The sequence below is a fragment of the Vicia villosa genome, linkage group LG2, assembly GCF_029867415.1.
Source record: "Vicia villosa cultivar HV-30 ecotype Madison, WI linkage group LG2, Vvil1.0, whole genome shotgun sequence".
NCBI classification, from domain to species: domain Eukaryota; kingdom Viridiplantae; phylum Streptophyta; class Magnoliopsida; order Fabales; family Fabaceae; genus Vicia; species Vicia villosa.
In genome coordinates, this window is record NC_081181.1 from 11,785,885 (window position 1) to 11,808,129 (window position 22,245).

The window sequence follows — 22,245 nt, forward strand, 5'->3', positions numbered from 1 at the left end:
ACAATTTGAAAGTTCCTAAAAACTTGCACGTAATTAACCTGTTAAGTAATCGTGCTTGAAATTTAAACTTCTAATCTTTCTTTTTACTGTCCTTCGATCTTGTTTGCTACCATCCTTCGATCATTTGCATCCATAATTTTACCAACACTATGTCTGCATCTGGGCATATATGAATGAACCATGTGCATATATGTGTTCATGGTGGGAAAAGCCGAAAGCCTGCAAGATGTTTTCTGCTTCAGAATTATAATACGGTCCACGAAATCTCCTTTTTCGAAGACAGCCCAATATCTTCTTCGCATTATGCATATATATGATCGCATTATGCCGCATCAAATAAGCGAAGAAGCTTTAGCCACGTTAGGATTGATAGGAGGTCCCGACAACTTTGCTTTAAACCACTCATAAAAAGACTTAACGCTGAACACTCCCTCCGGATTGATTCGCCAAACAAAAGCATCCTTTGAAGATTCACTCAATACCATATGGAAAATGGAGACACTGAGATCCTGCCACAAAAGAACAGCACCGTCGCTGCTGTCAAGAGGAACCATATTAGCGTTCCAGCCCCAGCCCATACCAGAGTTTGAACTAGCCTCTACCAGCGTGATTTTGTCTTTGTAACATCATTATTTTTGTTAACGTTAAAGTCCTAGTTTGTAGGAGTTATTTTCTAGGCTGTAGGAGTTATTTTTTGTGTTGTTAATAAGTTGCCTAGTCTTTAGGAACTCCTATTTTTTTTTGACTTATGTAGATTATTCTCTAATTTTGTAATGTAAGGGTTTTAAATAGCCAACTTCTCAAATGAAATAAACAAACTTTTCAGTTTATTAATTTTAACAATCATTTATATAGTAGCTTTTTTCATCTTTAACCAGCAGCAAAATTAATAGCAAGATCATTTGTTAACATAAAGGCCGCAGCCGAGTCTCTAAACCATGTCATATAGAACAACATCTATAAAGGTGATATCAAGCTCTCAATATAGACCCCTGGTGTCTTCTCAGTGTAGATGTAGTTTTGAAATTTAGGAATCATAAACAACCAAACTATATTTTCCAGTGAAACATTCCATCAGCACTTGGTCATCCTTTGAAATATATAATGCTATAGCATAGCCATAAAAAACACATTCTTTCATGGGAGGAACAGTTAACAATTTAGTCCAAGACTTTTCATTTCCATATTTTTTCATAATCCAAATATAAGAAAACATGTCACTCTTGAGAAAGAGTAGGGACAAATAACCCCTCAGTGTCCTTAAGCTTATATAAGAGATAATATCATCAAAGTCAGGCAGTAAAAACTTTTGATAAAACTCTTTCTCCACATCAAGAGATAATAACATCAAAGACAGGCAGTAAAACTCTTTCTCCCAAATAAAGTAACATTAAAGTGGTGATGATATCTAATCAAATCCAATCAGCAAGTAACCACTTGTGTTTAATTATAACTTGATTTAGTACTTCACTTTATTATTGTTCATAAAATTCCATGTGAAATTTTCATTGCAGTGAAAATTAAGTTGGCAGTGTGTTGTTTCCAAACAATAACAGCCAGATGGCATAAAAAAAAAGGATTTAATTTTTGTCACAAAATACTCCATATCTGTCTGATATTGATATTGATTGAAACATTGCAGCAAAATGCAGAAATCAACAAATGATATACCGAACAAAATTGAGAATAGTAGATAGTAAGAGAAATTTATAATCTAATGTGAAAGATTTGAATGATTGTTAACTGTATAAAATGTAATAAGCAATGACAAACCGACAGCTCTAACTAACAAATAAATTAAAATAACATAGAAATTTCTCTATAACCATAAACTAAGAGTAACCGAATAAGTCACCACTAGTAATCAAAATAAGCATAAACTCGTCCTAAACTCCATCAACACTTGGTCATCATTAATACCTTGGTATAGTGACAGTCATCACGCCATGGTTTCAAGTGAGGAACAGTGAACAATTTAATCCAAGAATTTTCATTACCGTATTCCTTCATAATCAAAACATCATCAAACTCGTCCCTGGAAGAGAGGAGAGACAAACAACCCCTCAATGTCACTAAGGTAGTCACATCATCAAAGCCAGGCAGTGGAAGCTTTTGATAGGACTCTTTCTCCAAATCAAGAGAAACAATTAAATACTCACCAGTATTATCGCGTGTCAACCAATTAACCGAGTCATTCAAAAATGTTCCTGATCCAGGATTAGGACGGAGCCCGGGACCTGGGAATTCCAGAATCCTTCTCCAATAACGAGTACCCAAAGTATGAACGTTGACTTCGTATTTTCTTCTACTCGAACTAACAACAATGTTGTGAAAAATGATGCCAAGAACAAAGTATAAAACAAGGAAGAATAAAGGACAAGGAAGAAGAGGAACACAATAATTGGTTATAACTGCTATTCTTTTATTTTCTCTTCAAACAAGATTACAAGTTTACAAGAATAACAAATAACCTTTCTCACCCTAAATTAGGATTTGCAGCTTAGCAATGATGAGAGACTAGTATGATATTTATAATAAAACCAAACATACTAACTAATGAGCTTTTTCCACAAGGCCCATTACACAAGCCAACTTAATAAACAAGCTAACTTAACAAATTAGGGTTTAAACACTAAAACCTAATTTAACATGCTAACAACCCTAGCATCTTCGACACAAGCATGTGAACAACCTTCGACTTCATGCTTAATCTTGTCGAACTAAGAAGCTATCCTTCGGCCATACTAGAGTTTGATCCAATATCTCACAAATCTCCACCTTGGATCTAACTCTACAACATCAAGGGAACAAACTAGCTTTCTTCATGCAGCTTTATCAACTGCATACAGTGGAAAAATTTGCAACTCGGCATTGTCTTGGTGATCATATCAGCAGCATTGTCTTCAGTCGAAACCTTCAACACTTGGACTTCTCCACGCTCGATTACTCCTCTAACAAAATGCAGCCTCACATCAATGTGCTTAGTTCGCTCATGATAGGCTGAGTTCTTCGACAGGTGTATTGCACTTTGACTATCACATTTAACAGTGATACCTCGACCTTGAAGTTTCAGCTCCTTCGCAAAACCTTCAAGCCACAATGCTTCTTTCACAGCTTCAGTTAAGGCAATATACTCCGCTTCAGTGGTTGATAGAGCAACAACCTTCTGAAGTGTTGCTTTCTAACTAATTGTTGTGCCAAACATAGTGAAAACATATCCAGAAATAGATTTTCTGGAATCCATACAACCTGCATAATCAGAGTCGACATATCCTTTGATTAATGATTTACTATCTTCACCTAAGGTTCCACCGTAAATTAGGACTCTATTCAGAGACCCATTTATGTACCTTAAAATCCACTTCAATACTTGCTAGTGAGCCTTTCCAGGATTCGCCATGTACCTGCTTACAAGACTTACTGCGTATGTTATGTCGGGTCTAGTACAGACCATAGCATACATCAAAGAACCGACTATATTAGCATATGGGATTCTATTCATATAGGCTCTTTCGACATCAGTACTGGGACACTGATCAATACTCAGCTTGAATTGAGGTTTTGTTGGAGTCACAACTGGCTTCGAATTCGACATACCAAACTTTTCGAGAATCTTCCGTAGATATGCCTCTTGAGATAAGCATAACTTCGACTTCTTTCTATCTCTTCGAATGTCAATTCCAAGAATCCTGGAAGCAGCTCCCAGATCCTTCATATCGAACTCCTTATTGAGTTCAGCCTTCACCCTCGTCACATCTTCAACATTGTTACTTGCTATGAGAATACTATCCACATAAAGCAACAAAATAACAAATGAATTACCAGGTCGAAATCTGAAGTAAACGCAGTGGTCGAACTGACTTCTAATGAAACTTATGCGTGCCATGAACTTGTCGAATCTCCTATTCCACTGTCGAGGATATTGTTTCAGCCCATACAAATATCTCTTTAACTTGCACACATAGTCTTCCTTCCCCTTTTCGACATACCCTTCAGGTTGCCTCATCAGGATCGTTTCATCTAGATCACCATACAAGAACGCAGTCTTCACATCCATCTGTTCCAGTTCAAGATCGAACTGTGCCACCATGGCAAGCAACATTCAAATGGACCTATGCTTCACAACAGGAGAAAACACATCATTGAAGTCGACACCTTCTTTCTGAGTGAAACCCCTTGCAACTAACCTTGCCTTGTATCTTTTCGACGTCACTCCTTCAATTCCTTCCTTAACTTTGAAAATCCATTTACAGCTGACTAACCTTGCCCCAGCAGGTTTCTTGATCAGTTCCCAAGTATGATTATCATGAAGATATTTCATCTCATCATCCATGGCCTTCAGTCATTCAGTCTTATTTCGACTCCTCATAACTTCCTTATAGTCTCTAGGTTCTTCGTCTAGAACCTCACTTGCAGAGATTAAGGCATAAGCTATAAGATCTGCATACCCAAGCCTCTGAGGTGCCTTGATGACTCTTCTCGACCTATCTCTCGAAAATAGGTAGTCATCGTCAGTTTCCTCAACTTCCTCAGCATCTTATGCTTCTTCTTCGACTTCATCAGGGATATGCAATTCAGCATCAACATGCTCCACCTCAACAGGAATCTCTACCTGTTTCAGCTCTTCGTCAGATGTTTCTGTATTTCGACCAACATCAACAGTTTTCTTAAAAGCCATTTCAGCTTCATTGAAAACTACATCTCGACTGGTGATACACCTCCCGTGACCTGGCTCTAGGCACCATAGCCTATAAGCTTTAACTCCTTCAGGGTATCCCATGAACATGCATTTCAGAGCTCTAGGTTCGACCTTGTCTTGCCTAATGTGAGCATAGGCTACGCAGCCAAATACTCTCAGTTTGTCAAGATCTGGTGGATGTCCCGACCAAACTTCTCCAGGTGTCTTCATATCTAACACTGTCGAAGGACATCTATTTATCAGATATGTTGCTGTCGAAACAGCCTCAGCCCAAAACACCTTCTTTAGTCCAGCACTAGTCAACATGCATCTGACTCTCTCCAAAATAGTTCGATTAAACCTTTCAGCCAAACCATTTTGCTGTGGAGTACCTGCAGTAGTTCTGTGCCTTGCAATACCAGAGGCAGCACAAAAACTGTCGAATGCCTCATTGCAAAATTCAAGGCCTGATCAGTGCATTTTGATGCACATTCCTCTATGTTTATACTTATACATTTCCACGGTTTGCTTGTCCTATTTTTCTATTTTATAATGTTTTTGTAATTCAGTTTATTTTTATTGTTATTTGATTTTCGCACTCTATTTTCAGCATTAGCAGTCTGCACTAAAACGATCATAACTGGAGCTCCGACAATCCGATCGACGCGTTCTAGTAATCGTCGGAAATCTAAGAGAAAGAGCTACAACTTTTGTGTTGGAGTAGAAGTTAGATTCGGAATGAATATTTTCCAAAGTTTCGTTTGAAGCTGAAGCATTAGTTTTATTTAGTTTTGGGTCGTTAGTTTTGGGCTTGGATTATGTTTTTTTCCGACCCAGTTGGGTTATGACCCGAATTATTGTTTCTCCCATTTACCTAGGGCTGGCCGCTAATGCTCATTTTTACGTTTTCTATTCACGAAATTATGAGGCAAGCTTGTACGAATTCCATGGAGAACTAATTCCTTTGAGACAATTTGCCGTATTCAGGTTCCGACCTTGAGGTTATTATAATTATAATTCAGTTCTATTCCTTTCAATATTAATGTATGTCTCTTGTTTGCTTAATTCGATTTGCATAGACTATATTGATTTAATTCGATTGGTTGTATAATCCTAACTATAGTAACGTTATCGTTTGCTTAATTCGTTATCGTGTCCGTTTAATTCATGTTTGCTTAATTCATGAAACTTAATCCCGTTTGCTTAATTCGGATAATAGGAACATACAACTTATACTATCAATTGCGCTTGTCAATGGATATTATAATCGAATAGGAATAGATAATCCGCTTAGGAGGTTGGAATTACAATAATCAATGATAGATAGGAACCGAATCAGCAAATTGAATTTTCAGCTTATTTTGATAATCACTTATTTACTCTTTTTGTTAAATCAAACCTTAATCCAAACCCCTCATTAATTGTTATTGTTAGTTAATATAATACAAGAATCCTTGTGAGAACGATATTCGAGTCACTTGTCGCTATCTAGGGTTTTATTCAAAACAACTCGTTTTTGATCCGCGCGCGACAGCGGATCAAATTGGCGTCGTTGCCGGGGATTCTTGTTGTTATTAACTGATATGAGAGTCATAGGTTTAGTGTTCTCGCGTTTAGGCCATAGTTTCCTCACGGTTTTGGCCAATCCGCGTTTAGAGTCGAAAATTTCAGTTTTTGGAAAAATTGTGTTCGATTGTAAAACGTTTTTGCCTACTGAAGTAGAAAAATCGTGCAAGCAATACTCCTTTACTCTAAAAGAGTAAGGGAATTCGACCCAAAATTTCCATACTCCTATTTTTTTTCTATTTTTAAATAATTGTTTACTGTTTTTTCAGTCTCGAAAAAATCCAAAAAAATCCCCAAAATTCTTGTTTGTCTTAATTAGATGAAATTCTGTGTTTTTATATTTTTCTGAATTTAATTTAATCGTTTTCCTTCTTTCTATTTATTTCTGCCTGTTTGGGACATAATTGGTATTTCTGTATTTGTTGAAACCATGGCTGAACAAAGAACTTTGACGCAGTTGGCTGTCTCTAATGTGAACTATAATGGTTTATGTATTGACGATCTTGCGGCGAATGCACCTTTTGAATTGGAATATGGTTTAACACATTTGTTGCCTAGGTTTAATGGTTTTGCAGGCGAGGATCCGCATATGCATCTGAATGAATTTCAGGTTGTGTGCTTTGCACCTTCCGAACCTTCACTAGAGGATATTGTCAAACAAATGGCCGCAAATAATCTCCAGTATCAACAACAAATAGATTCTACTCTTCATACTTTGCAAACACAAATTGGACAACTTGCCTCTTTGATGAATGCCATGCAGCAAGCTCAAGGATCCAACCAACAACCCTTGGAAGAGCAGTATGTTTTTCAAATATATTTTCCTTCTGAAACTGTTGATGATACTTGTACTAATTTGTTTGTAGATGATTTTCCATCATTGTCTGGTTTTGATGATGTTTACTCTTGTGATGTTTGTACTGACACTAAAATTTGCTCTGTTTGTGCTGAAATTGAGCTTGCCTTGCAAGTTGATATTCTTACTACAGATGAGGTTGCAAATGAAGTTGTTCATGTAGATGAAGCTCTCGATACCCCGGCTGCCCGGAACAAACCATCCATTGAACAACCACCTTTCCGAGAGCTGAAACCGATTCCTGAAAATCTTAAATATGCTTATTTAGAGATGAAAGAAAAACTTCCGGTTATAATTTCTTCTAAACTATATTTTGATCAAGAAATTAAGTTTTTGTTGGTTTTGAAGAAGCATGAGAAAGGAATTGGATGGACCTTGGATGACATTTATGATATTAGTTCGTCCATGTGTGTGCATAGGATCTCGCTTGAAGATGTAGCAAAAGTAGTGAGGCAGCCCCATATCCTTTGGTTCCTTGATGTTGTGAATGATGAGAGCACCTTCACGTGCCCATTTGACACTTTTACTTTTAGAAGAACATTCTTTGATTCTAGAATAAAAGACGAAGGAGCTAAACCACTTTTTAAGGACGATGAGCATTACCCAAAGCTACTCCATGAGAGCCCCATTTTGGAAGAAGAGAATGTAGAAGATCTCTCTTTGGGAAAGACTGCTTATGTGATCACTTATCCTCCTTGATTTCTCGGGTGTGTTCTTTCCTTTCTTTCACTCTTATTTTACATTTATGTTCTTTCATTGAGGACAATGTATGTCTTAAGTGTGGAGGAGGGAATCATTTATTTGTTTTGTTTTCTTTCAATTTTTTTGTTTTTGTTTTGTTTTCAATTCTTAAAAAAAATGCTTCTCTGAAAGTTTTAGGCTATAGATTAATATGAGGTTAGTTGTGGAGACTTGGGAAAATTTCACAAGATCGGTATCATCTTAATACCGTAAGTCTCCTGAGTATGGAAATTGTTTTGAATACTTGTTATGACATAGCCTTGAATTATCATTCTCTAATAGCTCTTGAGTAGTTTATCTTTGCAGTCGGCACCATCTCACACATGTTCTACGTAAGGAGGCCGATGAAAATAAGTGAGTGATCCAAGTTTTAAAAAAATAAAAAGGAATGCACCTTCTAAGTTTGGTGACCCTCACCCGGTCACTTAACCCAAAGGTTGTAGAACCTACAAAAAATATGATTTCAAGACCCGTTTTTAGTTGGTTCAGAGGTTTCTGGTGCTGAACTTGGTAGGGAGGATTACGGTCAGATCCCCCGCAACTACAATTGAGGAATAAAAGGGGTATACCACTTAGGTACCAGAACCCCGTGCAAAAAAGGATCAGAGTCACTAGCCGGTAGCCTTACTATGAGTGTGTGGAGATAACGGGCTTAATGTGATTGCGCCAGAATGAAAAAGAGTAAAAAGGAGGATAATTAAGTTAGGTTTCGGCATAATAACATGATTCGAACTGGTTTGTGTGCTCAGGAGGCTTATGACCGCACCATTGCGGATTTATGTTTCTACGATATCCTTAGTGTTCAAGATTAGTACCTATTGATGCAACCTTAACCGAAGAAGAGTTGTAGCCTGGAATGAGTAAATGTTGTTGTGTGTTTCTTGAGTTTTGATTTTGCTCGGAGTGCAAAAGTTCAAGTGTGGGGGAATTTGATCAGTGTATTTTGATGCACATTTATCTATGTTCTTACTTTTACATTTCCATGTTTTAGTTTTGTTATTTTCCCCTTTTAATGTGTTTTTCTAATTTAATTTATTTTTGCACTTATTTGATTTTCGCACCTTATTTTCAGCATTAGCAGTGTGCACTAAAACGATCATAACTGGAGCTCCGGGAATCCAATTGACGCATTCTAGTAATCGTTGGAAAGCTAAGAGAAAGAGCTACAATTCTTATGTTGGAGTCGAAGTCAGATACGGAACGCATATTTTCCAGAATTGCGTTTGAAGTTGCAGTAATAGCTTTTTTATTTAGTTTGGGTCATTTGTATTGGGCTGGGTTATGTATTTGACCCTGTTGAGTTGTAAATCGTTTGATTCTCTATAGTCTAGGTATGGCCGTACAGCTACTATCACATTTTTTATTTTTCACCAAATAATTTGGAAAGCTTTGTACGAATGATAAGGAACTAATCCCCGAAGGCAATTTCTGCTGGTTACGGTTTCCAATACTTTGAGGTTTTTAATCTTTAATTCAATTTCTTTTCCCTTTCGATATTAATCTATATGTCTTGTTTGCTTAATTCGAGTTATATAGAATATTATTGATTTATACCGATTAATTTATGTTCCTTGACTTTTATCGTACTTTATCGTTGCTTAATCGTTAAAGTGTGTATGTTAGAATCACGTTTGATTAATTCGTGATTGTGCTTAATCCGTTTGCTTTATTCGGAAAATAGGAATGAAACCTTATAATGTCAATTTCGCTTGTTAATTGGTGTTGTAATCGGTAGGGAAATAGAATCCGCTTAGGGGATTGAAGTTTATTGAACCAGTGATAAGTCGGTAACCGAATCAGTAGAATTGTCGTTTTAGCTTATTTTTATAATCACTTATTTTAATCGCTTAATTACTCTTTGTTGAATGGAACCTTAAACCAAATCCCCCATTAATCGTAACTATTAGTTAATAAGATACAAGAATCCTTGTGAGAACGATATTCGAGTTGTCGTTACTGCTAAACTACCGTTTTACAAAATACTCGTTTTTGATCCGTGCACGACAGCGAATCAAATTTAATTTGATCCGCTGTCGCGCGCGGATCAAAAACGAGTTGTTTTGAATAAAACCGTAGATAGCGACAAGTGACTCGAATATCGTTCTCACAAGGATTCTTGTATTATATTAACTAACAATAACAATTAATGAGGGGTTTGGCTTAAGGTTTGATTTAACAAAAAGAGTAAATAAGTGATTATCAAAATAAGCTGAAAAGTCAATTTGCTGATTCGGTTCCTATCTATCATTGATTATTGTAATTCCAACCTCCTAAGCTGATTATCTATTCCTATTCGATTATAATATCCATTGACAAGCGCAATTGATAGTATAAGTTGTATGTTCCTATTATCCGAATTAAGCAAACGGGATTAAGTTTCATGAATTAAGCAAACATGAATTAAACGGACACGATAACGGATTAAGCAAACGATAACGTGACTATAGTTAGGATTATACAACCAATCGAATTAAATCAATATAGTCTATGCAAATCGAATTAAGCAAACAAGAGACATAGATTAATATTGAAAGGAATAGAACTGAATTATAATTATAATAACCTCAAGGTCGGAACCTGAATACGGCAAATTGTCTCAAAGGAATTAGTTCTCCATGGAATTCGTACAAGCTTGCCTCATAATTCCGTGAATAGAAAACGTAACAATGAGCATTAGCGGCCAGCCCTAGGTAAATGGGAGAAACAATAATTCGGGTCATAACCCAACTGGGTCGGAAAAAAACATAATCCAGGCCCAAAACTAACGACCCAAAACTAAATAAAACTAATGCTTCAGCTTCAAACGAAATTTTGGAAAATATTCATTCCGAATCCGACTTCTACTCCAACACAAAAGTTGTAGCTCTTTCTCTTAGCTTTCCGACGATTACTAGAATGCGTCGATCGGATTCCCGGAGCTCCAGTTATGATCCTTTTAGTGCAGACTGCTAATGCCGAAAATAGAGTGCGAAAATCAAATAACAATAAAAATAAACTGAATTACAAAAACATTATAAAATAGAAAAATAGGACAAGCAAACCGTGGAAATGTATAAGTACAAACATAGAGGAATGTGCATCAAAATGCACAGATCAAATTCCCCCACACTTGAACTTTGCACTCCGAGCAAAAATTATATAAAAATAAATAAAATCAAAACAAAGAAACCCACAACAACATCTACTCATTTTAGGCTACAAACTCTTCTTCGGTTAAGGTTGCATCAATAGGTACTAATTTTACACACTAAGGATATCCTAGGAACACCAATCCGCAATTGTGCGGTCATAAGCCTCCTGAACATACAAACCACTTCGAATCATGTTATTATGCCAAAACCCAATTTAATCATCCTCCTTTTTACTATTTTTCATTCTGGCACAATCACATTAAGCCCGTTATCTCCACACACTCATAGTAAGGCTACCGGTTAGTGACTCTGATCCTTTTTTGCATGGGGTTTTGGTACCTAAGTGGTATACCCCTTTTATTCCCCAATTGTAGTTGCGGGGGATCGGACCGTAATCCTCCCTACCAAGTTCAGCACCATAAACCTCTGAACCAACTAACAACGGGACTTGAAATCTCTTTTTTTTTGTAGGTTCTACAACCGTTGGGTTAAGTGACCGGGTGAGGGTCACCAAACTTAGAAGGTGCATTCATTTTTATTTTTTATTTTTTTAAAACTTTGATCACTCACTTATTTTCATCGGCCTCCTTACGTAGAACATGTGTGAGATGTTGCCGACTGCAAAGATAAACTACTCAAGAGCTATTAGAGAATGATAATTCAAGGCTATGTCATAATAAATATTCAAATTAATTTCCATGTGCAGGAGACTTACGGTGTTAAGACGATACCGGTCTTGTGAACTTTTCCCAAGTCTCCACAACTAACCTCAAATTAATCTATAGCCCAAAACTTTCAAAAAAATATTTTTTTTTAAGAACGAAAACCAAGGAAACAAAAAAAAAAACAAAAACAAAGAAAATAAATTATTCCCTCCCCCACACTTAAAACATGCATTGTCCTCAATGAAAGAACATATATAAAATAAGAGTGAGAGAAAGGAAAGAACACACCCGATGAGTTAAGGTGAAATGTACCTTTCATGTCTGGTGGTTTTGGTGGAGGCCTTTCTGCACTACGAACACATGAAATAGGAAAAAGTAAATAGCAAGTGAACTTGGATATTAGTAAAAAATCTGGTGGCTTAGGAGGAATAGTCTGCACATATGGTAAACCTGCAATAACAAAAGTATGAAGAATAGAAAATCCACATTTAGCTTGTGAGTCAGATAAAATAGATGGAAGAGATGCACAAATGGTGAAAGATAACTCCATGTTGTTTGGCTTAATTAGAATTTCCACCCAAAAAAATTCCGCTATGGACAATGGTTGCTTATGGAAAAAATCCACATTTTTTGTGTCAAATTCAAGATTTGTTGAATTTGCTAGAATTTCTGCACAAGTGGTTGTCGGCATCAAACTATCTTCACCTAAAATGGCTGCACTGATCTCAAGACAAACATTACAAACACCACATTCACAAGCAAAAATTTCAAGAGAGTTATCTACTTCAAGAGAAGTATATAATTCATCCAAATCATATTTCAAGAAATTTTGTGGCATAATCTTTTTCATGCATTCACTTGAATTTTTGTTTCTTACTATGAGTTCATCATATGAAACAAACACTGTTTTAATGGGCTCACCTGAAAATTCATCAAGACTAGTATCACACTGTGTTAACTCTAATGATGCAACAGGTTGTACATCATCATGAAACATCATGTTCTCTTGAATTTGATGTACGCTTGAGATTATTTGTTCACCTTGGACTTTTTTAACTGGAAACATAGATTGCATATGTTGTTGAAATTGCAAATTATTTTCAATCATTCGCTTATTATTTTCAGCCATTTGCTTGATAATTTCTTCCAAATATGATTGTGTGTCAGCTTTCAATGATGCATTTTGTTGAAATTGTTGATATGGCCAAATAGCCTGCTCTTCAATGTTTGAGTATTGTCCTTGAAGATCACCTACCATTTGGGCCTCACCATAAAAATTAGTATCTAACAACATAGGACATGCATCATTACCATGAAAATTTGAAGAACAAATATTGCAAATCGCAAGTGGAATATGATTTTGATAGCACGATTGATGTTCTCTTGCTTCCATCAAATTAATAAGATAAGCCAACTGATCTAATGAGTCTCCCATTTTTTTTTTGACACGAAAAACAAATATGATTAAAATAAATTCAAAAAAATACAAAAACACGAAATTTAATCTAATGAAGACAAATAAAAATTTTAAGATTTTTTTTGGAATTTTTTGACACTATGAAAACAGTAAATAATTCATAAAAAATAGAAAAACAACGAATTTGCGATTTTGAGGGTCAGATTCCTTTAGAATAGTACTGTTCGTCGATTTATTTCTGACTTTGTGGAAAAAATTCGGAACGATTCGAAACATTAGCTTTCAAACTTACCAGATAAGCTGGAAAACTTATCACTGTACAGCAACCGGAATTGCAACACTGAAAATCAACAAACACAACACACAAAAAATCCTAGCAACAACACTATGCCTAATATTAGTTAATAACAACAAGAATCCCCGGCAATGGCGCCAATTTGATCCGCTGTCGTGCACGAATCAAAAACGAGTATTTTGTAAAACGGTAGTTTAGCGGTAACGACAACTCGAATATCGTTCTCACAAGGATTCTTGTATCTTATTAACTAATAGTTACGATTAATGGGGGATTTGGTTTAAGGTTCCATTCAACAAAGAGTAATTAAGCGATTAAAATAAGTGATTATAAAAATATGCTAAAACGACAATTCTACTGATTCGGTTACCGACTTATCACTGGTTCAATAAACTTCAATCCCCTAAGCGGATTCTATTTCCCTACCGATTACAACACAAATTAACAAGCGAAATTGACATTATAAGGTTTCATTCCTATTTTCCGAATAAAGCAAACGGATTAAGCACAATCACGAATTAAGCAAACGTGATTCTAACATACACACTTTAACGATTAAGCAACGATAAAGTACGATAAAAGTCAAGGAACATGAATCAATCGGTATAAATCAATAATATTCTATATAACTCGAATTAAGCAAACAAGACATATAGATTAATATCGAAAGGGAAAAGAAATTGAATTAAAGATTAAAAACCTCAAAGTATTGGAAACCGTAACCAGCAGAAATTGCCTTCGGGGATTAGTTCCTTATCATTCGTACAAAGCTTTCCAAATTATTTGGTGAAAAATAAAAAATGTGATAGTAGCTGTACGGCCATACCTAGACTAGAGAGAATCAAACGGTTTACAACTCAACAGGGTCAAATACATAACCCAGCCCAATACAAATGACCCAAACTAAATAAAAAAGCTATTACTGCAACTTCAAACGCAATTCTGGAAAATATGCGTTCCGAATCTGACTTCGACTCCAACATAAGAATTGTAGCTCTTTCTCTTAGCTTTCCAACGATTACTAGAATGCGTCAATTGGATTCCCGGAGCTCCAGTTATGATCGTTTTAGTGCACACTGCTAATGCTGAAAATAAGGTGCGAAAATCAAATAAGTGCAAAAATAAATTAAATTAGAAAAACACATTAAAAGGGGAAAATAACAAAACTAAAACATGGAAATGTAAAAGTAAAAACATAGATAAATGTGCATCAAAATGCACTGATCAAGGCCATTGTCGGTTCTCAACCTCTTGACCTTTCTGCCAGTCTGATTTTCAACCAGAGTTTTCCAACTTTTAAAATTTTCAAAAGTTTCATCCTTAGTTTTCTGGATGGATACCCATAATTTTCTGGAATAATCATCTACTATGGATAGAAAATACCTTGCTCCTGAATGTGATGGACACCTTGCAGCCCCCCAAAGATCAGCATGGATGTAATCAAGGGATCCATGTGTTCTTTGTTTGCCTTTGTTGAACTTCACTCTGCAAGATTTTCCAAGTACACAGGGTTCACAAAACTTCAGCTTTTCGACTTTGTCTCCACCAAGCAGATTTTGTTTCCCTAATTCAACCAGACCCCTTTCACTGACATGGCCCAATCTCATGTGCCAGATTTCTGTCTTCGACAAAGGTTTCGTGGATGCAACATTTGTCGAACCACTTACAACTTCAGCCTCAAGGGTATACAAGCCTTGTTTCTTCACGCCTCTCAAGACTTACTTCGAACCCTTCATGACTCTTAGGATACTTTTCTCTCCTTGGAAAACATATCCTTTCTTGTCGAATTCACCAAGAGAAAGCAGATTTCTCTTCAAGTCAGGAACATACTTGACTTCAGTCAACAACCTTATTGACTCATCATGGAGCTTGAATCTCACAGATCCAACACCTGCAATCTTGCAAGCCTTGTTGTTTCCTAGCAATACTGATCCACCATCTTGATCACATAATTCCTCGAACAAGTCTTTGTTTGGAGTCATGTGCCAAGTGCAACCTGAATCCATAATCCACTCCTTCTTAGAGTCACTCCTTGAACCACAAGAACATCAGATGATTGGAAATCATCTTGAACAATGGCTGCATTGCCATTATCCTTACCTCCATGATATTTCAGGCGTTCAGGGCACACCTTTCTTGTGTGACCCTCCTTCTTACAATGATAGCATCGAATGCCAGATGCTTCGCCACTATAAGACTTCGACTGGCTTTTGCCCTTCTTCTTGTCAAACTTACCATCCTTTCGTAAGAGTTTTCCTTTAACGGCCAAACCTTCACCAACAGTCGAAGGTTTATGCTCCTTTCGTTCGTTCAAGTCCTTAGATTACAGGGCTGATTGAACTTCTTCAAAGTTCGAGAACTCCCTTCCATACAGGAGAGTTTCTTTGAAGTGAGCATGTAATCGAGGCAAAGAACACAATAGTAACAGCGCTTGATCTTCATCATCGATCTTCACATCAATATTTTCAAGATCAAGAATCAGCTTGTTGAACATATCCTACTACTCAGCCAACACTTTGTCTTCAATCATCTTGAATGAATACAAAGCTTGCTTCAGGTAGAGTCGATTTACCAGCAATTTGGCCATATACAAACTTTTAAGTTTCACCCATAACCCTGATGCCGTCGTCTCCTTTGATACCTGCCGGAGAACCTTATCACCAAGGCACAACAAAATTGCGCTGTGTGCTTTCTCGATCATATTCGTCTTCTCCGCTGCCGTCAATTCTGCATTCATGGCTGCCTCTCCCTTCAACGCTTCCAAGCAACCCTGCTGAACCAGTAGGGCTTTCATCTTTAAGCGCCACAGACTGAAATCATTCACTCCGGTGAAATTTTCAATCTCATACTTTGTTGAAGGCATCTTCTCCACGCTCACCGCACCAATTTGTTGTGAAAAACGATGCCAAGAACAAAGTATAAAACAAGGAAGAATAAAGGACAAGGAAGAAGAGGAACACAATAATTGGTTATAACTGCTATTCTTTTACTTTCTCTTCAAACAAGATTACAAGTTTACAAGAATAACAAATAACCTCTCTCACCCTAAATTAGGATTTGCAGCTTAGCAATGATGAAAGACTAGTATGCTATTTATAATAAAACCTAACATACTAACTAATGAGCTTTTTCCACAAGGCCCATTACACAAGCCAACTTAATAAACAAGCTAACGTAACAAATTAGGGTTTAAACACTAAAACCTAATTTAACATGCTAACAACCCTAGCATCTTCGACACAAGCATGTGAACAACCTTCGACTTCATGCTTAATCTTGTCGAACCAAGAAACTACCCTTCGGCCATACTAGAGTTTGATCCAATATCTCACAAACAATTATCTTATAACTATTAGTGAAACGATCATACACTAAGGTATATGAGGTAGGGAATTGGTGTGGAAATTTCAAAAGAGGTAATCTTTTGAATTTTCGAATGAAAGGGTTACACACCAGAGCCAAAGTATCATGTATCTTATAACATAGGATGTCGTCACAAGTGGAAGCGCTATTCCGATGTGCTATTTTGTTAAGAATACTTCTTTTACCGTAACCGAACTGTGTGACGGTAGAAGTAGCAGTAGTGAATGTGGAGGTGAATATAGAGGAAATTGAAGAATGTGAAAGAAGGAACTTAGGTGAGGATAGGATGAGGTGGTGACGGTCGTGGCTGGAGGTTGACAAGCGGAAGTGCTTCTTGGCAAAGTCGGAATCTCGAGAGATAATAGAATTCCATGATTTACAGACGCAGTGGAGTTGAAGGAGGTGTTTGACAGGGAGTCTACACAATATTTCTGTAAGAAAAATAGATGTTATGGTAAAGTGGTGTAAAGGGAGTCTACACAATATTTCAAATAAAAGTCATTGTTGATTAAAATAAAATAGACATTGTGTTAAAAGTGATCCATAAAATTACACATTTTATTATTGTTTTCATGTGCTAATTTTGTGTGTAATAGATAGTTTGGTAAAAGAATGAGAGGATCACGGCAGTATTTAAGTATTGACATGAAATACACACCAATGAAACTTGGTAGTTTACATCTCAATCTACTATCTATAATTAAGGTTAATGAGCAAGCAATTCAACAAATTATATCATTTACATAATACTTAAAAAGAAACATAGGAGAAAGGGAATGGTAAACTCAAAAAGGACTGAATTATTTTATTGATCATCTAAGTTTGGAACAATATTAGTGACAGAAGCATACATTGAAAATAGTCTTATAATATTGAGAATTCCAATCCTTATTTAATGATGTGATGAATCAAAACATTTTCATCAAAGTAGGAACAAATTAACGGTGGCAGATACGTTCTTAACTTACAGCGGAAACCAAAAGTCAGAAGATATATATTGTCATAAATCAAGCAAGTGAATGAACACAGTCTTCTGTTTTGTTTTCTGGATCAATATTAATGAAGTTAGCAATTCCTCCTCCGATCACAAGGGCTTGCTTTTGGCCATCGGGATTTGCAGTTGCACAGAGATACATAAGCACTATTATATCGGTTTCAAAGTAGAATGCATAAAAACAGAAACACGCACCATATCAGCATAAGATCACGCTGACACCTCCTCTATTGCAGCTAGCCATATTTTTTGTCCTTGACATTGAAGCCGTGCATCCTGTAAAAAGAATCAAATCCATACACGATCACAGAATAATGAATTTCAAATATCAATATTTCAATGACAATTTTTCTTAGGAATGCTAATTAAGAACCGATTTTGTTACTGACCTCATTTTCACTATCTCCCGTAAAAGCTGCTCCATCACAGTACCTTAATTTGACTCTTTCAGTTTTAAAAAATCAGATAAAGTGGACAATTAAAACAAATACTTGATATAAATTCTAAATACTCATAATTTGTTATTAGAAGTGAACATGAGAAGTAAAATATACATGATTTTTTTATATTAGCAATCAATTGTAAATGGGAGGCAAGTTCACTATCCATACTCTGTTTGTAGAAATCCACTCTCAGACATAGAAACATACTGAGTCTAAAAATGAAAATGATACTAAAGTGAGAATAAATCACCTGATATTAACTCTTAGATGGTTTAGTTGAAATGCAAAGACAATGTTAGAACATATAACAAACTATAAAACAAAAACAACATAAAGTTAGTAAAAGAATTAAATAAATAAATAAATAAAATAAAAGAAATTGAAACAAAAGCAACTAAAAATAACAATAACACTGTAGAGTTGGAACATAGAACAAATCATAAACCCAAACATCTAAGAGTTGGATCAAAGAACAAATCAAAAGCACAAAACAAAAACAGGAAAGACAAAATAAAAAACAAATCAAATAAAATAACACACCTTCACCTTGCAGATCTGGAAAAGTGTATACGCAGATCTGGAAAATAACACACCTATGACATCAAAACTTGATGTCTCAACCTCCACTCCAAAGCATTTCCCGAAAACAGAGGCAAACCTAAAGTTAGTTGAACAAAATAGAGGGATTGGTAAACAGAAAATGAAGGATAAACATAAAAACTTAAAATCGGAAAGCTTTGTTAAAACAGGAATAAAAGCTTTAGGGAAGAAGCAAACCTGAGTGGCAGGAGAGCAAGATTTCAAAACCTCTTTCGTTTGAACTAGGAGATAGAAAATAAGATTAGTTTGGTTGAGATTCACAATGGTGAGAGAACGTAGGAATGGATGTATAGATGCAGTCGTATAGTTCAGTGTTTTGGGGGGAGGGAAAAGTGATTCTAATCTGACCAATGGGAAGCGAGCATTTGGCATGGAATGGGACATCATAGTACATAATATTTATGTAGTTACAAAAATATTCCATGTAGCATGAGCAAATGAATTTCGGAATGCATAGGGATTAAAGGGCTTAATGGGTAGATTGTGTACAAATAGTAAGAAAAGTGATTTAATTAGAATGTTACGATTTTGCCCTTTTGTTAGTGTAAATTAATTTGAATGAAAGGGCAAAATAGAGAGATTGGTCCATTTAATAGTAATGGTAAGATAGTAGATAGTAGATGAAAGGGCAAAATAGAGAGATTGGTCCATTTAATAGTAATGGTAAGATAGTAGATATCAATTTCTAACTACACATATTTAATATTATGTATAGTGAATATTTTATTTTTAATTATTTTATAACACTTTTTCTTTTAATATTTTTTTAAATTTTTTAAAAACAATGGTTTATTATGGAAAAAAATTAAAATAACCATGTTTAATAAAAATAATACAGAAAAAACCAACTTTTCGGGGTATTTACCAAACTGTCTAGGTTTGGGACCCCGGTTAAGTGAATGCGCCATTTGAAATGGCGCATATGGACCTTACTAGCCAAATGAAATGGCGCAAATGAAGAGAAAATTAGGGCACATGGATTTCAGCCAATCCATTTGGCGCATGCATGCATGTTGCAACACATAGGCGCCATTTCATTTGGCTCCTATGTGTTGTTCCTTTTTTTTTTCAAAATTAACCCGTTTCGGGTATTTTCGCGCACCGTTTTTTATTCCGGTCTATTATTTTCGTAAAAACGTCTGATAAATCGAGTTCGTAAAATTTTTATTAACCTTAAATAATGTAATGTTTGCGTTGTCGATTTCGATTTTTAACTAAAGCACAATTTATTGATTAAAGACGGAGGAAAGGTTACAAGAGGTGGTAAGCGTAACTGTTACATTGTCTTAAAAAAAATACAGAATAGATTAAACTTGCGTCGAGGTTGAGCCACGACTAGGGCATCTTTTTCTATTGTGCCCCACCTGACGGCAAATGCTGCATTTTCGTTCCATTTTGTCGTGGACGTCCATTTCGGTTCTAATCCGTGTACTATTGGGACGCCCTTTTTTCTTTCGCCGCATTGCGTCGTTGTGCCAAACTACCTCTCCATCATACTCAGGCCAGTAATCCTCCTTGGCCACCACAGGAAACGCAACACTGTAAACTCTGAGCAAGGTCTGAGTCTTGTAAATCGGAGACAGTAGTGATTTAGCGTCGCGGTGCGCATACGCACATGCAGCTATGACGTGCGAGGGGGTCTGCAGTTCTGGCTACGGTGTACCAGTCACTGTGCAAGAACTCAAGAGCTGATTCTTGCACATTCTATGGATGCGCCCTGCTGGTGCAGGTGTGGGGGTGGTGGAGGATGCCCATATTGGCCCCGGTTAACAATGGAAGTTGGGCCTTTCCGTATGCGCTGAGGTAAGTTTTTAGTATACCATTTTTTTCATACACATTCTACTCCATTATAACTAAATCATAATATTTTCGTTGTAGATTTTGTGTGAAAAAAATGGACTTCACACTTAATCCGCGGTCAAATATCACAATGTACCGCACGCTAATTGATCACCTAGGACCCCATCAAGTATTATCTCTAATCCTTTTCTTTTTTTTTTAGTATTTTTTATAAATAATTTTTCCCGAAGTAATGTATAACTCTCATGCATGCAGTTCATATGGCGACCGTATCTCGAATGCGAGTATGAGCCTAGAGCTCAGGATGCAGAAATTTGGACGACAAAGTGTTGCCTAATCCGGTACAACATCATAGAAATGCATCAAAGTGACCGGGTAATGCTTCAGTTTGGGATGCGTCAACGGATACCCGACCCTCCAGTTGACTTGGGAGTGTGGCACCTCAGAAGAGTTAACCATCAATGGACACACCAAAACTGGAAGGATTTTGCACCCGATCACCGCCAGATGTGGAAGGACCGTCGCCAGTATGTCCTGAACTTCCCCGTCAGTGACCATGAAATGAAACCTTCTCCTGAATACATGAGTTGGTATCGTACAGCTACATCCCCTAACTTGTTTATTGCAGCTCCGTTCTATTTAATTGATCCCCGTGCACAGAACTACATCTTGCCACAACAACAACAACCGGAAGAGGAACAACAACAACAACAACTACGGCAACAACAACGACAACAACAACGCCTACAACAACGCCAACAACTACAGCAACAACAACTCCAACAACAGCAACAACAACAACAACTCCAGCAACAACAACAACTCTAGCAACAACAACAAAATCTTTTCAGTACTCCATCCCGTTCGGCACGCAACTACCGACAATCAAATATTTTCCAATCCCAGTCTCAACCATTACAAGAATATGAAGACCACCATCATTCCTCGGACCAATATCAGACCCAATCACAACCATTCGGATTTGCAGCATTTGCAGGGTCCACAAGGGGATTCGGCCAAAACCTTACTCCCGGTTCATCTAGCCTTCATCTTAGTCCCGACGATGGTCCTCATGGTGAATCCTCTTACCGTGGCACCCCCTCCGGCTACGCAACACCTTCAAACCAATTCGGCTTTAATCAGGGTAGTTCTAGTGATGCTGGATGCTACGAACCTGAAGTCTTTTCCCAACCCACTCCACCACCACGACTTAACACGTTTGAGGGGATGGGTAACCGACTTTACAACAGCGGTTTTCCGGATAATTATGGGGGCGTCGACGAATTCATAGACAGCGATCCACGAGACATCCCAATTACAGGCCCAGTGACACAAACCCAGCAAGAAGCACAAAGGGGCAGAGGTGGGGGTAGAGCTAGGGAAAGGGGTGGTGCCAATACTCGCGGCGGGATCAACGATCGCGACAAACGTGTCATAACAAGACGAAATTGCGGAACGGATGGCTATCTTGGCGATGGACGCCATTGATCATTTTGTTGTATTTTCTTTAATCAATTGTATCGTTTCTCTAATTATTTGTAATCGATGTTTCGTTTCTTTATTATATTGAAATCGATGTTACATTTTCGGTTTACAAAATGTCAATTTGCGTTTTGGCACTACATTTTTTAGGCTAAAAAAATATTTTGAAAATTTATTTATACATATATCTTAACAAATAAAATAAAAAAGGATT

The 22,245-nt window shown here is 36.7% G+C and overlaps 1 long non-coding RNA gene across 1 annotated transcript; it reads right to left on the reverse strand.

Moving 5' to 3' along the window:
- Positions 1–17,605: 17,605 nt before the first annotated feature.
- On the reverse strand, positions 17,606–19,130 carry LOC131645877 (uncharacterized). The gene is made up of 3 exons (XR_009297214.1): positions 18,927–19,130; positions 18,096–18,807; positions 17,606–17,982 (listed from the first exon to the last, which is right to left on the reverse strand). It is a non-coding gene; the product is annotated as an uncharacterized LOC131645877 (long non-coding RNA).
- Between the last annotated feature and the right edge of the window lie 3,115 nt (positions 19,131–22,245).